The following is a 15,767-nucleotide window of genomic DNA, read 5'->3' on the forward strand; positions in this document are numbered from 1 at the left end:
GGAACCTTGGTGCATTCCGGAATTCTGAACATTCCGGAACTCTGAACATTCCGGAATTCCGAACATTCCGGAACCTTGGTGCATTCCGGAATTCTGAACATTCCGGAACCTTGGTGCATTCCGGAACTCTGAACATTCCGGAATTCCGAAAATTCCGGAACCTTGGTGCATTCCGGAACTCTGAACATTCCGGAACTCTGAACATTCCGGAATTCCGAACATTCCGGAACCTTGGTGCATTCCGGAATTCTGAACATTCCGGAAGGGTGAACATTCCGGAACCTTGGTACATTCCGGAATTCCGAACATTCCGGAACTCTGAACATTCCGGAATTCCGAACATTCCGGAACCTTGGTGCATTCCGGAATTCTGAACATTCCGGAAGGGTGAACATTCCGGAACCTTGGTACATTCCGGAATTCCGAACATTCCGGAACCTTGGTGCATTCCGGAACTCTGAACATTCCGGAACTCTGAACATTCCGGAATTCCGAACATTCCGGAACCTTGGTGCATTCCGGAACTCTGAACATTCCGGAACTCTGAACATTCCGGAATTCCGAACATGCTGGAACCTTGGTGCATTCCGGAATTCCGAACATTCCGGAACCTTGGTGCATTCCGGAATTCTGAACATTCCGGAACCTTGGTGCATTCCGGAACTCTGAACATTCCGGAACCTTGGTACATTCCGGAACTCTGAACATTCCGGAATTCCGAACATTCCGGAAACTTGGTGCATTCCGGAATTCTGAACATTCCGGAATTCTGAACATTCCGGAACTCTGAACATTCCGGAATTCCGAACATTCCGGAACCTTGGTGCATTCCGGAACTCTGAACATTCCGGAACTCTGAACATTCCGGAATTCCGAACATTCCGGAACCTTGGTGCATTCCGGAACCTTGGTGCATTCCGGAACTCCGAAAATTCCGGAACCTTGGTGCATTCCGGAATTCTGAACATTCCGGAACTCTGAACATTCCGGAATTCCGAACATTCCGGAACCTTGGTGCATTCCGGAACTCTGAACATTCCGGAATTCCGAACATTCCGGAACTTTGTTGCATTCCGGAACTCTGAACATTCCGGAACTCTGAACATTCCGGAACCTTGGTACATTCCGGAATTCCGAACATTCCGGAACCTTGGTGCATTCCGGAACTCTGAACATTCCGGAACTCTGAACATTCCGGAATTCCGAACATTCCGGAACCTTGGTGCATTCCGGAACTCTGAACATTCCGGAATTCCGAACATTCCGGAACCTTGGTGCATTCCGGAACTCTGAACATTCCGGAATTCCGAACATTCCGGAACTTTGGTACATTCCGGAATTCCGAACATTCCGGAACCTTGGTGCATTCCGGAACTCTGAACATTCCGGAATTCCGAACATTCCGGAACTTCTGAACATTCCGGAATTCCGAACATTCCGGAACTGTGGTACATTCCGGAATTCCGAACATTCCGGAACCTTGGTGCATTCCGGAACTCTGAACATTCCGGAATTCCGAACATTCCGGAACTTTGTTGCATTCCGGAACTCTGAACATTCCGGAACTCTGAACATTCCGGAACCTTGGTACATTCCGGAATTCCGAACATTCCGGAACCTTGGTGCATTCCGGAACTCCGAACATTCCGGAACCTTGGTGCATTCCGGAATTCTGAACATTCCGGAACTCTGAACATTCCGGAATTCCGAACATTCCGGAACCTTGGTGCATTCCGGAACTCTGAACATTCCGGAATTCCGAACATTCTGGAACTTTGTTGCATTCCGGAACTCTGAACATTCCGGAACTCTGAACATTCCGGAACCTTGGTACATTCCGGAATTCCGAACATTCCGGAACCTTGGTGCATTCCGGAACTCTGAACATTCCGGAACTCTGAACATTCCAGAATTCCGAACATTCCGGAACCTTGGTGCATTCCGGAACTCTGAACATTCCGGAACTCTGAACATTCCGGAATTCCGAACATTCCGGAATTCCGAACATTCCGGAACCTTGGTGCATTCCGAAATTCTGAACATTCCGGAAGGGTGAACATTCCGGAACCTTGGTGCATTCCGGAACTCTGAACATTCCGGAACTCTGAACATTCCAGAATTCCGAACATTCCGGAACCTTGGTGTATTCCGGAACTCTGAACATTCCGGAACTCTGAACATTCCGGAATTCCGAACATTCCGGAACTTTGTTGCATTCCGGAACTCTGAACATTCCGGAACTCTGAACATTCCGGAACCTTGGTACATTCCGGAATTCCGAACATTCCGGAACCTTGGTGCATTCCGGAACTCTGAACATTCCGGAACTCTGAACATTCCGGAATTCCGAACATTCCGGAACCTTGGTGCATTCCGGAACTCTGAACATTCCGGAACTCTGAACATTCCGGAACCTTGGTACATTCCGGAATTCCGAACATTCCGGAACCTTGGTGCATTCCGGAACTCTGAACATTCCGGAACTCTGAACATTCCGGAATTCCGAACATTCCGGAACCTTGGTGCATTCCGGAACTCTGAACATTCCAGAACTCTGAACATTCCGGAATTCCGAACATTCCGGAACCTTCGTGCATTCCGGAACTCTGAACAAACCGGAACTCTGAACATTCCGGAATTCCGAACATTCCGGAACCTTTGTGCATTCCGGAATTCTGAACATTCCGGAATTCCGAAAATTCCGGAACCTTGGTGCATTCCGGAACTCTGAACATTCCGGAACTCTGAACATTCCGGAACTCTGAACATTCCGGAATTCCGAACATTCCGGAACCTTGGTGCATTCCGGAACTCTGAACATTCCGGAACTCTGAACATTCTGGAACCTTGGTACATTCCGGAATTCCGAACATTCCGGAACCTTGGTGCATTCCGGAACTCTGAACATTCCGGAACTCTGAACATTCCGGAATTCCGAACATTCCGGAACCTTGGTGCATTCCGGAACTCTGAACATTCCGGAACTCTGAACATTCCGGATTTCCGAACATTCCGGAATTCCGAACATTCCGGAACCTTGGTGCATTCCGAAATTCTGAACATTCCGGAAGGGTGAACATTCCGGAACCTTGGTGCATTCCGGAACTCTGAACATTCCGGAACTCTGAACATTCCGGAATTCCGAACATTCCGGAACCTTGGTGCATTCCGGAACTCTGAACAAACCGGAACTCTGAACATTCCGGCATTCCGAACATTCCGGAACCTTTGTGCATTCCGGAATTCTGAACATTCCGGAATTCCGAAAATTCCGGAACCTTGGTGCATTCCGGAACTCTGAACATTCCGGAACTCTAAACATTCCGGAACCTTGGTACATTCCGGAATTCCGAACATTCCGGAACTCTGAACATTCCGGAATTCCGAACATTCCGGAACCTTGCTGCATTCCGGAATTCTGAACATTCCGGAAGGGTGAACATTCCGGAACCTTGGTACATTCCGGAATTCCGAACATTCCGGAACCTTGGTGCATTCCGGAACTCTGAACATTCCGGAATCTTGGTACATTCCGGAATTCCGAACATTCCGGAACCTTGGTGCATTCCGGAACTCTGAACATTCCGGAACCTTGGTGCATTCCGGAACTCTGAACATTCCGGAATTCCGAAAATTCCGGAACCTTGGTGCATTCCGGAACTCTGAACATTCCAGAATTCCGAACATTCCGGAACTGTGGTACATTCCGGAATTCCGAACATTCCGGAACCTTGGTGCATTCCGGAACTCTGAACATTCCGGAATTCCGAACATTCCGGAACTTTGTTGCATTCCGGAACTCTGAACATTCCGGAACTCTGAACATTCCGGAACCTTGGTACATTCCGGAATTCCGAACATTCCGGAACCTTGGTGCATTCCGGAACTCCGAACATTCCGGAACCTTGGTGCATTCCGGAATTCTGAACATTCCGGAACTCTGAACATTCCGGAATTCCGAACATTCCGGAACCTTGGTGCATTCCGGAACTCTGAACATTCCGGAACTCTGAACATTCCGGAATTCCGAACATTCCGGAACCTTGGTGCATTCCGGAACTCTGAACATTCCGGAACTCTGAACATTCCGGATTTCCGAACATTCCGGAATTCCGAACATTCCGGAACCTTGGTGCATTCCGAAATTCTGAACATTCCGGAAGGGTGAACATTCCGGAACCTTGGTGCATTCCGGAACTCTGAACATTCCGGAACTCTGAACATTCCGGAATTCCGAACATTCCGGAACCTTGGTGCATTCCGGAACTCTGAACAAACCGGAACTCTGAACATTCCGGCATTCCGAACATTCCGGAACCTTTGTGCATTCCGGAATTCTGAACATTCCGGAATTCCGAAAATTCCGGAACCTTGGTGCATTCCGGAACTCTGAACATTCCGGAACTCTAAACATTCCGGAACCTTGGTACATTCCGGAATTCCGAACATTCCGGAACTCTGAACATTCCGGAATTCCGAACATTCCGGAACCTTGCTGCATTCCGGAATTCTGAACATTCCGGAAGGGTGAACATTCCGGAACCTTGGTACATTCCGGAATTCCGAACATTCCGGAACCTTGGTGCATTCCGGAACTCTGAACATTCCGGAATCTTGGTACATTCCGGAATTCCGAACATTCCGGAACCTTGGTGCATTCCGGAACTCTGAACATTCCGGAACCTTGGTGCATTCCGGAACTCTGAACATTCCGGAATTCCGAAAATTCCGGAACCTTGGTGCATTCCGGAACTCTGAACATTCCAGAATTCCGAACATTCCGGAACTGTGGTACATTCCGGAATTCCGAACATTCCGGAACCTTGGTGCATTCCGGAACTCTGAACATTCCGGAATTCCGAACATTCCGGAACTTTGTTGCATTCCGGAACTCTGAACATTCCGGAACTCTGAACATTCCGGAACCTTGGTACATTCCGGAATTCCGAACATTCCGGAACCTTGGTGCATTCCGGAACTCCGAACATTCCGGAACCTTGGTGCATTCCGGAATTCTGAACATTCCGGAACTCTGAACATTCCGGAATTCCGAACATTCCGGAACCTTGGTGCATTCCGGAACTCTGAACATTCCGGAATTCCGAACATTCTGGAACTTTGTTGCATTCCGGAACTCTGAACATTCCGGAACTCTGAACATTCCGGAACCTTGGTACATTCCGGAATTCCGAACATTCCGGAACCTTGGTGCATTCCGGAACTCTGAACATTCCGGAACTCTGAACATTCCAGAATTCCGAACATTCCGGAACCTTGGTGCATTCCGGAACTCTGAACATTCCGGAACTCTGAACATTCCGGAATTCCGAACATTCCGGAATTCCGAACATTCCGGAACCTTGGTGCATTCCGAAATTCTGAACATTCCGGAAGGGTGAACATTCCGGAACCTTGGTGCATTCCGGAACTCTGAACATTCCGGAACTCTGAACATTCCAGAATTCCGAACATTCCGGAACCTTGGTGTATTCCGGAACTCTGAACATTCCGGAACTCTGAACATTCCGGAATTCCGAACATTCCGGAACCTTGGTGCATTCCGGAACTCTGAACATTCCGGAATTCCGAACATTCCGGAACTTTGTTGCATTCCGGAACTCTGAACATTCCGGAACTCTGAACATTCCGGAACCTTGGTACATTCCGGAATTCCGAACATTCCGGAACCTTGGTGCATTCCGGAACTCTGAACATTCCGGAACTCTGAACATTCCGGAATTCCGAACATTCCGGAACCTTGGTGCATTCCGGAATTCCGAACATTCCGGAACCTTGGTGCATTCCGGAACTCTGAACATTCCGGAACTCTGAACATTCCAGAATTCCGAACATTCCGGAACCTTGGTGCATTCCGGAACTCTGAACATTCCGGAACTCTGAACATTCCGGAATTCCGAACATTCCGGAATTCCGAACATTCCGGAACCTTGGTGCATTCCGAAATTCTGAACATTCCGGAAGGGTGAACATTCCGGAACCTTGGTGCATTCCGGAACTCTGAACATTCCGGAACTCTGAACATTCCAGAATTCCGAACATTCCGGAACCTTGGTGTATTCCGGAACTCTGAACATTCCGGAACTCTGAACATTCCGGAATTCCGAACATTCCGGAACCTTGGTGCATTCCGGAACTCTGAACATTCCGGAATTCCGAACATTCCGGAACTTTGTTGCATTCCGGAACTCTGAACATTCCGGAACTCTGAACATTCCGGAACCTTGGTACATTCCGGAATTCCGAACATTCCGGAACCTTGGTGCATTCCGGAACTCTGAACATTCCGGAACTCTGAACATTCCGGAATTCCGAACATTCCGGAACCTTGGTGCATTCCGGAACTCTGAACATTCCGGAACTCTGAACATTCCGGAACCTTGGTACATTCCGGAATTCCGAACATTCCGGAACCTTGGTGCATTCCGGAACTCTGAACATTCCGGAACTCTGAACATTCCGGAATTCCGAACATTCCGGAACCTTGGTGCATTCCGGAACTCTGAACATTCCGGAACTCTGAACATTCCGGAATTCCGAACATTCCGGAATTCCGAACATTCCGGAACCTTGGTGCATTCCGAAATTCTGAACATTCCGGAAGGGTGAACATTCCGGAACCTTGGTGCATTCCGGAACTCTGAACATTCCGGAACTCTGAACATTCCGGAATTCCGAACATTCCGGAACCTTCGTGCATTCCGGAACTCTGAACAAACCGGAACTCTGAACATTCCGGAATTCCGAACATTCCGGAACCTTTGTGCATTCCGGAATTCTGAACATTCCGGAATTCCGAAAATTCCGGAACCTTGGTGCATTCCGGAACTCTGAACATTCCGGAACTCTGAACATTCCGGAACTCTGAACATTCCGGAATTCCGAACATTCCGGAACCTTGGTGCATTCCGGAACTCTGAACATTCCGGAACTCTGAACATTCTGGAACCTTGGTACATTCCGGAATTCCGAACATTCCGGAACCTTGGTGCATTCCGGAACTCTGAACATTCCGGAACTCTGAACATTCCGGAATTCCGAACATTCCGGAACCTTGGTGCATTCCGGAACTCTGAACATTCCGGAACTCTGAACATTCCGGATTTCCGAACATTCCGGAATTCCGAACATTCCGGAACCTTGGTGCATTCCGAAATTCTGAACATTCCGGAAGGGTGAACATTCCGGAACCTTGGTGCATTCCGGAACTCTGAACATTCCGGAACTCTGAACATTCCGGAATTCCGAACATTCCGGAACCTTGGTGCATTCCGGAACTCTGAACAAACCGGAACTCTGAACATTCCGGAATTCCGAACATTCCGGAACCTTTGTGCATTCCGGAATTCTGAACATTCCGGAATTCCGAAAATTCCGGAACCTTGGTGCATTCCGGAACTCTGAACATTCCGGAACTCTAAACATTCCGGAACCTTGGTACATTCCGGAATTCCGAACATTCCGGAACTCTGAACATTCCGGAATTCCGAACATTCCGGAACCTTGCTGCATTCCGGAATTCTGAACATTCCGGAAGGGTGAACATTCCGGAACCTTGGTACATTCCGGAATTCCGAACATTCCGGAACCTTGGTGCATTCCGGAACTCTGAACATTCCGGAATCTTGGTACATTCCGGAATTCCGAACATTCCGGAACCTTGGTGCATTCCGGAACTCTGAACATTCCGGAACCTTGGTGCATTCCGGAACTCTGAACATTCCGGAATTCCGAAAATTCCGGAACCTTGGTGCATTCCGGAACTCTGAACATTCCGGAATTCCGAACATTCCGGAACTGTGGTACATTCCGGAATTCCGAACATTCCGGAACCTTGGTGCATTCCGGAACTCTGAACATTCCGGAATTCCGAACATTCCGGAACTTTGTTGCATTCCGGAACTCTGAACATTCCGGAACTCTGAACATTCCGGAATTCCGAACATTCCGGAACCTTGGTGCATTCCGGAACTCTGAACATTCCGGAACTCTGAACATTCCGGAATTCCGAACATTCCGGAACCTTGGTGCATTCCGGAACTCTGAACATTCCGGAACTCTGAACATTCCGGAATTCCGAACATTCCGGAATTCCGAACATTCCGGAACCTTGGTGCATTCCGAAATTCTGAACATTCCGGAAGGGTGAACATTCCGGAACCTTGGTGCATTCCGGAACTCTGAACATTCCGGAACTCTGAACATTCCAGAATTCCGAACATTCCGGAACCTTGGTGCATTCCGGAACTCTGAACATTCCGGAACTCTGAACATTCCGGAATTCCGAACATTCCGGAACCTTGGTGCATTTCGGAACTCTGAACATTCCGGAATTCCGAACATTCCGGAACTTTGTTGCATTCCGGAACTCTGAACATTCCGGAACTCTGAACATTCCGGAACCTTGGTACATTCCGGAATTCCGAACATTCCGGAACCTTGGTGCATTCCGGAACTCTGAACATTCCGGAACTCTGAACATTCCGGAATTCCGAACATTCCGGAACCTTGGTGCATTCCGGAACTCTGAACATTCCGGAACTCTGAACATTCCGGAACCTTGGTACATTCCGGAATTCCGAACATTCCGGAACCTTGGTGCATTCCGGAACTCTGAACATTCCGGAACTCTGAACATTCCGGAATTCCGAACATTCCGGAACCTTGGTGCATTCCGGAACTCTGAACATTCCGGAACTCTGAACATTCCGGAATTCCGAACATTCCGGAATTCCGAACATTCCGGAACCTTGGTGCATTCCGAAATTCTGAACATTCCGGAAGGGTGAACATTCCGGAACCTTGGTGCATTCCGGAACTCTGAACATTCCGGAACTCTGAACATTCCGGAATTCCGAACATTCCGGAACCTTGGTGCATTCCGGAACTCTGAACAAACCGGAACTCTGAACATTCCGGAATTCCGAACATTCCGGAACCTTTGTGCATTCCGGAATTCTGAACATTCCGGAATTCCGAAAATTCCGGAACCTTGGTGCATTCCGGAACTCTGAACATTCCGGAACTCTAAACATTCCGGAACCTTGGTACATTCCGGAATTCCGAACATTCCGGAACTCTGAACATTCCGGAATTCCGAACATTCCGGAACCTTGCTGCATTCCGGAATTCTGAACATTCCGGAAGGGTGAACATTCCGGAACCTTGGTACATTCCGGAATTCCGAACATTCCGGAACCTTGGTGCATTCCGGAACTCTGAACATTCCGGAATCTTGGTACATTCCGGAATTCCGAACATTCCGGAACCTTGGTGCATTCCGGAATTCTGAACATTCCGGAATTCCGAACATTCCAGAACCTTGGTGCATTCCGGAACTCTGAACATTCCGGAACTCTGAACATTCCGGAATTCCGAACATTCCGGAACCTTGGTGCATTCCGGAACTCTGAACATTCCGGAAGGGTGAACATTCCGGAACCTTGGTACATTGCGGAATTCCGAACATTCTGGAACCTTGGTGCATTCCGGAATTCTGAACATTCCGGAACTCCGAACATTCCGGAACCTTGGTGCATTCCGGAACCTTGGTGCATTCCGGAACTCCAAACATTCCGGAACCTTGGTGCATTCCGGAATTCTGAACATTCCGGAACTCTGAACATTCCGGAATTCCGAACATTCCGGAACTTTGTTGCATTCCGGAACTCTGAACATTCCGGAACTCTGAACATTCCGGAACCTTGGTACATTCCGGAATTCCGAACATTCCGGAACCTTGGTGCATTCCGGAACTCTGAACATTCCGGAACTCTGAACATTCCGGAATTCCGAACATTCCGGAACCTTGGTGCATTCCGGAATTCTGAACATTCCGGAAGGGTGAACATTCCGGCACCTTGGTACATTCCGGAATTCCGAACATTCCGGAACCTTGGTGCATTCCGGAATTCTGAACATTCCGGAAGGGTGAACATTCCGGAACCTTGGTACATTGCGGAATTCCGAACATTCCGGAACCTTGGTGCATTCCGGAATTCTGAACATTCCGGAACTCTGAACATTCCGGAACCTTGGTGCATTCCGGAACTCTGAACATTCCGGAACTCTGAACATTCCGGAATTCCGAACATTCCGGAACCTTGGTGCATTCCGGAACTCTGAACATTCCGGAACCTTGGTATATTCCGGAATTCCGAACATTCCGGAATTCCGAACATTCCGGAACCTTGGTGTATTCCGGAACTCTGAACATTCCGGAACCTTGGTGTTTCCGGAATTCTGAACATTCCGGAACCTTGGTGCATTCCGGAACTCTGAATTCCGGAACCTTGGTGCATTCTGGAACTCTTAACATTCCGGAACCTTGGTGCATTCCGGAACTCTGAACATTCCGGAACTCTGAACATTCCGGAATTCCGAACATTCCGGAACCTTGGTGTATTCCGGAACTCTGAACATTCCGGAACCTTGGTGCATTCCGGAACTCTGAACATTCCGGAATTCCGAACATTCCGGAACCTTGGTGCATTCCGGAACTCTGAACATTCCGGAACTCTGAACATTCCGGAACCTTGGTACATTCCGGAATTCCGAACATTCCGGAACCTTGGTGCATTCCGGAACCTTGGTTCATTCCGGAATTCTGAACATTCCGGAACCTTCGTGCATTCCAGAACCTTGGTGCATTCAGGAACTCTGAACATTCCGGAACCCTGGTGCATTCCGGAACTCTTAACATTCTGGAACCTTGGTGCATTCCGGAACTCTGAACATTCCGGAATTCCGAACATTCCGGAACCTTGGTGTCTCCTGGAACCTTGGTGTTTCCGGAATTCTGAACATTCCGGAACCTTGGTGCATTCCGGAACTCTGAATTCCGGAACCTTGGTGCATTCTGGAACTCTTAACATTCCGGAACCTTGGTGCATTCCGGAACTCTGAACATTCCGGAACTCTGAACATTCCGGAATTCCGAACATTCCGGAACCTTGGTGTATTCCGGAACTCTGAACATTCCGGAACCTTGGTGCATTCCGGAACCTTGGTGTTTCCGGAATTCTGAACATTCCGGAACCTTGGTGCATTCCAGAACTCTGAATTCCGGAACCTTGGTGCATTCTGGAACTCTTAACATTCCGGAACCTTGGTGCATTCAGGAACTCTGAACATTCCGGAACTCTGAACATTCCGGAATTCCGAACATTCCGGAATTCCGAACATTCCGGAACCTTGGTGTATTCCGGAACTCTGAACATTCTGGAACCTTGGTGCATTCCGGAACTCTGAACATTCCGGAACTCTGAACATTCCGGAATTCCGAACATTTCGGAACCTTGGTGCATTCCGGAACTCTGAACATTCCGGAACCTTGGTACATTCCGGAATTCCGAACATTCCGGAACCTTCGTGCATTCCGGAACCTTGGTGCATTCAGGAACTCTGAACATTCCGGAACCTTGGTGCATTCCGGAATTCCGAAAATTCCGGAACCTTGGTGCATTCCGGAACTCTGAACATTCTTGAACCTTGGTACATTCCGGAACTCTGAACATTCCGGAATTCCGAACATTCCGGAACCTTGGTGCATTCCGGAATTCTGAACATTCCGGAATTCCGAACATTCCGGAATTCCGAACATTCCGGAACCTTGGTGCATTCCGGAACTCTGAACATTCCGGAACCTTGGTGCATTCCGGAATTCTGAACATTCCGGAAGGGTGAACATTCCGGAACCTTGGTACATTCCGGAATTCCGAACATTCCGGAACCTTGGTGCATTCCGGAACTCTGAACATTCCGGAACTCTGAACATTCCGGAATTCCGAACATTCCGGAACCTTGGTGCATTCCGGAATTCTGAACATTCCGGAATTCCGAACATTCCAGAACCTTGGTGCATTCCGGAACTCTGAACATTCTTGAACCTTGGTACATTCCGGAACTCTGAACATTCCGGTATTCCGAACATTCCGGAACCTTGGTGCATTCCGGAATTCTGAACATTCCGGAATTCCGAACATTCCGGAATTCCGAACATTCCGGAACCTTGGTGCATTCCGGAACTCTGAACATTCCGGAACCTTGGTACATTCCGGAACTCTGAACATTCCGGAATTCCGAACATTCCGGAACCTTGGTGCATTCCGGAATTCTGAACATTCCGGAACTCTGAACATTCCGGAATTCCGAACATTCCGGAACCTTGGTGCATTCCGGAACTCTGAACATTCCGGAATTCCGAACATTCCGGAACTTTGTTGCATTCCGGAACTCTGAACATTCCGGAACCTTGGTACATTCCGGAACTCTGAACATTCCGGAACTCTGAACATTCCGGAATTCCGAACATTCCGGAACCTTGGTGCATTCCGGAACTCTGAACATTCCGGAATCTTGGTACATTCCGGAACTCCGAACATTCCGGAACCTTGGTGCATTCCGGAATTCTGAACATTCCGGAACTCTGAACATTCCGGAATTCCGAACATTCCGGAACCTTGGTGCATTCCGGAACTCTGAACATTCCGGAACCTTGGTGCATTCCGGAACTCTTAACATTCTGGAACCTTGGTGCATTCCGGAACTCTGAACATTCCGGAACTCTGAACATTCCGGAATTCCGAACATTCCGGAACCTTGGTGCATTCCGGAACTCTGAACATTCCGGAATCTTGGTACATTCCGGAATTCCGAACATTCCGGAATTCCGAACATTCCGGAAGGGTGAACATTCCGGAACCTTGGTACATTCCGGAATTCCGAACATTCCGGAATTCCGAACATTCCGGAATTCCGAACATTCCGGAACCTTGGTGCATTCCGGAACTCTGAACATTCCGGAACCTTGGTACATTCCGGAACTCCGAACATTCCGGAATTCCGAACATTCCGGAACCTTGGTGCATTCCGGAATTCTGAACATTCCGGAACTCTGAACATTCCGGAATTCCGAACATTCCGGAACCTTGGTGCATTCCGGAACTCTGAACATTCCGGAATTCCGAACATTCCGGAACTTTTTTGCATTCCGGAACTCTGAACATTCCGGAACCTTGGTACATTCCGGAATTCCGAACATTCCGGAACCTTGGTGCATTCCGGAACTCTGAACATTCCGGAACTCTGAACATTCCGGAATTCCGAACATTCCGGAACCTTGGTGCATTCCGGAACTCTGAACATTCCGGAATTCCGAACATTCCGGAACTTTGTTGCATTCCGGAACTCTGAACATTCCGGAACTCTGAACATTCCGGAACCTTGGTACATTCCGGAATTCCGAACATTCCGGAACCTTGGTGCATTCCGGAACTCTGAACATTCCGGAACTCTGAACATTCCGGAATTCCGAACATTCCGGAACCTTGGTGCATTCCGGAACTCTGAACATTCCGGAATTCCGAACATTCCGGAACTTTGTTGCATTCCGGAACTCTGAACATTCCGGAACTCTGAACATTCCGGAACCTTGGTACATTCCGGAATTCCGAACATTCCGGAACCTTGGTGCATTCCGGAACTCTGAACATTCCGGAACTCTGAACATTCCGGAATTCCGAACATTCCGGAACCTTGGTGCATTCCGGAACTCTGAACATTCCGGAATTCCGAACATTCCGGAACCTTGGTGCATTCCGGAACTCTGAACATTCCGGAACTCTGAACATTCCGGAATTCCGAACATTCCGGAACCTTTATGCATTCCGGAATTCTGAACATTCCGGAATTCCGAACATTCCGGAACCTTGGTGCATTCCGGAACTCTTAACATTCCGGAACCTTGGTGCATTCCGGAACTCTGAACATTCCGGAATTCCGAACATTCCGGAACCTTTATGCATTCCGGAATTCTGAACATTCCGGAATTCCGAACATTCCGGAACCTTGGTGCATTCCGGAACTCTGAACATTCCGGAACTCTGAACATTCCGGAATTCCGAACATTCCGGAACCTTGGTGCATTCCGGAATTCTGAACATTCCGGAAGGGTGAACATTCCGGAACCTTGGTACATTCCGGAATTCCGAACATTCCGGAACCTTGGTGCATTCCGGAACTCTGAACATTCCGGAACTCTGAACATTCCGGAATTCCGAACATTCCGGAACCTTGGTGCATTCCGGAATTCTGAACATTCCGGAACTCTGAACATTCCGGAATTCCGAACATTCCGGAACCTTGGTGCATTCCGGAATTCTGAACATTCCGGAACTCTGAACATTCCGGAACCTTGGTGCATTCCGGAATTCTGAACATTCCGGAACTCTGAACATTCCGGAATTCCGAACATTCCGGAACCTTGGTGCATTCCGGAATTCTGAACATTCCGGAACCTTGGTGCATTCCGGAACTCTGAACATTCCGGAATTCCGAAAATTCCGGAACCTTGGTGCATTCCGGAACTCTGAACATTCCGGAACTCTGAACATTCCGGAATTCCGAACATTCCGGAACCTTGGTGCATTCCGGAATTCTGAACATTCCGGAAGGGTGAACATTCCGGAACCTTGGTACATTCCGGAATTCCGAACATTCCGGAACTCTGAACATTCCGGAATTCCGAACATTCCGGAACCTTGGTGCATTCCGGAATTCTGAACATTCCGGAAGGGTGAACATTCCGGAACCTTGGTACATTCCGGAATTCCGAACATTCCGGAACCTTGGTGCATTCCGGAACTCTGAACATTCCGGAACTCTGAACATTCCGGAATTCCGAACATTCCGGAACCTTGGTGCATTCCGGAACTCTGAACATTCCGGAACTCTGAACATTCCGGAATTCCGAACATGCTGGAACCTTGGTGCATTCCGGAATTCCGAACATTCCGGAACCTTGGTGCATTCCGGAATTCTGAACATTCCGGAACCTTGGTGCATTCCGGAACTCTGAACATTCCGGAACCTTGGTACATTCCGGAACTCTGAACATTCCGGAATTCCGAACATTCCGGAAACTTGGTGCATTCCGGAATTCTGAACATTCCGGAATTCTGAACATTCCGGAACTCTGAACATTCCGGAATTCCGAACATTCCGGAACCTTGGTGCATTCCGGAACTCTGAACATTCCGGAACTCTGAACATTCCGGAATTCCGAACATTCCGGAACCTTGGTGCATTCCGGAACCTTGGTGCATTCCGGAACTCCGAAAATTCCGGAACCTTGGTGCATTCCGGAATTCTGAACATTCCGGAACTCTGAACATTCCGGAATTCCGAACATTCCGGAACCTTGGTGCATTCCGGAACTCTGAACATTCCGGAATTCCGAACATTCCGGAACTTTGTTGCATTCCGGAACTCTGAACATTCCGGAACTCTGAACATTCCGGAACCTTGGTACATTCCGGAATTCCGAACATTCCGGAACCTTGGTGCATTCCGGAACTCTGAACATTCCGGAACTCTGAACATTCCGGAATTCCGAACATTCCGGAACCTTGGTGCATTCCGGAACTCTGAACATTCCGGAATTCCGAACATTCCGGAACCTTGGTGCATTCCGGAACTCTGAACATTCCGGAATTCCGAACATTCCGGAACTTTGGTACATTCCGGAATTCCGAACATTCCGGAACCTTGGTGCATTCCGGAACTCTGAACATTCCGGAACTCTGAACATTCCGGAATTCCGAACATTCCGGAACCTTGGTGCATTCCGGAACTCTGAACATTCCGGAATTCCGAACATTCCGGAACCTTGGTGCATTCCGGAACTCTGAACATTCCGGAATTCCGAACATTCCGGAACTTCTGAACATTCCGGAATTCCGAACATTCCG

This window comes from Aulonocara stuartgranti, assembly GCF_965226115.1.
Source record: "Aulonocara stuartgranti genome assembly, chromosome: 6".
NCBI classification, from domain to species: Eukaryota; Metazoa; Chordata; class Actinopteri; order Cichliformes; family Cichlidae; genus Aulonocara; species Aulonocara stuartgranti.